This window comes from Ipomoea triloba, chromosome 5, assembly GCF_003576645.1.
Source record: "Ipomoea triloba cultivar NCNSP0323 chromosome 5, ASM357664v1".
In the NCBI taxonomy this organism is placed as follows: Eukaryota; Viridiplantae; Streptophyta; class Magnoliopsida; order Solanales; family Convolvulaceae; genus Ipomoea; species Ipomoea triloba.
The window spans coordinates 32,425,844-32,428,571 of NC_044920.1; positions in this window are offsets into that span (position 1 = coordinate 32,425,844).

Genomic DNA, 2,728 nt, shown 5'->3' on the forward strand with positions numbered 1-2,728 from the left:
AACCTAGCACATACACCTACTGCAAAGGATATATCTGTCTACTAGCAGTTAAATAGAGAAGAGATCCGATGATACCTCGATAAGTATCTGATCGACCTCTCGACCTTCACTGTCGACATCGATACGTAGAGAGGTTCCCATGGGTACTTTGACTGAGGATTTCCCTTCTATATTATATTTTCTGAGCAGATCCTTGGTGTATTTCTCCTGATTGATGAAGATACCTTCCTTAAGCTGTCTCACTTGTAATCCAAGGAAGTAGTTTAGTTCTCCCATCATGCTCATCTCGAACTTCCCTTTCATCAATCTGGAGAACTTCGGCACAAGTCTGGATTGGTGCTTCCAAAAATGATATCGTCCACATAGATTTGCACCAATAAGATGTGATCCCCGTCCTTAATTCTAAACAGTGTTTTGTCCACTAGGCCTTTGGTGAACCCACACTAGGTTCCTCTTAGTAAGCTTGTTGATAGTCTTGAAGTTCAGATGACTAAGCTTACTATGCCAATCCCAGCATAAATCTTCCTTGCTCCTTGCTAGCATACATAGGGATGGTTTTGCAGATTTCCAATCCACTATGTACATGTTTCCTTCCTTGCTGCTTCCAAGACGACTTCGAGAGATTCCTCGCTCAAAATCTGGCATTTGCTTTGGTGAAGACAACCTTGTAGCCTTTGTCACAGAACTGGCTTGTACTAAGGAGATTGAACTTGAGCCCTTCAACATAGGATACTCCCTTAATGACCAGCTCATTCTTTTGAATCTCACCAACAGCTTTTGTGCGTCCCCTTCTTCTCGTTGTCGCCAAATGTCACCAAGGGACCTTCGATAGGTTGGATGTTCTCTAGCAATGTTAGATTTCCCGTCATATGTCTCGAACATCCACTGTCAATGAACCACACGTCCCTGGTGTCCTACAAGGCAATTAAGCAAGTTTAGGTACCCAAACTTTGGGTCCTGGTGGGTTAGTGAGTTTAGCATCCATTTATACCTTATGCCCATTATTCCAGGCCTAGGCGCAATGTAGCCACTGTACGTTTGATAATCATAAGGAATGCTAGCAAATGTTTTGAGCCTCTTTCAGGCAAGTCCTAAGGAAAGTCACTTAAATGCATCTAAAAAGATTCTTAGATATCTCAAAGGTACGCAAAGTGTTGGACTTTGGTATTCGAGAGGTGGATCTTTCGAACTTATGGGTTATTCAGATACGGACTTTTGCCGGCTGTAAGATAGATCGAAAAAGCACATCAGGGACATGTCAGTTTCTAGGTGGAAGACTTGTCTCATGGTTTAGCAAGAAACAGCATTCGATAGCTACAAGCACCGCTGAGGCAGAGTATGTAGCAGCTGGAAGTTGCTGTGCTCAGGTTTTATGGATGAAGCAACAATTACTGGATTATGGGGTTGAGTGTAAGGAGGTTAAGATCATGTGTGACAATACAAGTGCTATTGCCATCACCCACAATCCAGTGTTACATTCTAGAACAAAGCATATTGATATTAAGTATCACTTCATCCGAGACCATGTTGAGAGGAAGGACATTATTTTGGAATATGTTACAACGGAGGAGCAACTAGCAGATATTTTCACAAAAGCATTATGTGAAAATAGATTCTCTCAACTAAGGTTAGAATTGGGAATGATAGAATTGGGATGAATGGTCAAATCTTATCTTCTTGTATTTAGTGCCATGAACTGTTTCGCATGTGAGGGGCGGTTTCATCAACTTTATGGCAGCTTTGGAGTTACACAAGCATTGAATGGTCATTCATATTGCATCCCGTGACTCAAAAGTGATAACCTTATTGGACTATAAATAAGAGGGTTTCTTTCAGAAGTTCATATCATCAACTTCCCATGGAGAAAAAGAAAGGAAAAGATGATGTTCCATTCTTTTATAGAGGAAAGAAACCGGCAGTCAAGTCCAAAGATTTTCAAGGAGAAAACTATCCAGAATCAACGAAGGGTGAACAGATTACGGAGCTTCCTGATAATCCAAGCAAGAATCCTATTCCCATCCAAGGTGAATGGATCCCCAAATACGAGGAGATCCACAACGATGGGATACTGGAATCGGGAAGAGAGTCTTGCACAAGACGGACTCCTACTGCTGCACATTCTGAAAAAGGGCCTTCCTCAACCAAATGGAGAACCAAGGGAAATGGAGAGGAAGACCAGATGGGACTTTCTGAGGTCAGCAGCAGTCAAAGGGGTGATCATACCTAATCCAAAGACATTAAGAGGATTAGCGATGAAGATGGTCACTCCCAACTACAGTAAGCAGCTCCGAAGAGAAGAACAAGAAAAGGAAATAGCCACCCCTAGTTCTGTTATTAGACAAATAGGACTTTAGATGGCTAGTTCCTGCTTTAACGATAGATTCCTATTAGGCTGATCAAGGCCAAACAAAAGTTTCTAGGAAATCTAATAGGATATTGATTCATATGTAATGTATCTGGAAATCACTAAATGAACTTAAGGATATGTTCCAAGTGATATCTTTTAGATGAATCAAACTTGCTTCTCTCGCAATCTGTGTTCGAAAGGTAGTTCGAGAGGTCACCCGATCAGTTTGTCTATATACGTTATGTCTCGAAGAAGGGTAGTTCGAGAGGTCACTTCGAAAGATAACAAACTGATATCTCTGAACGGAGGAATAAGGAGGGTTAGGGATCAATCACTCAGGGGGAAGATCCTTAACCAGATCAAGACGGAGGAATAAGGAGG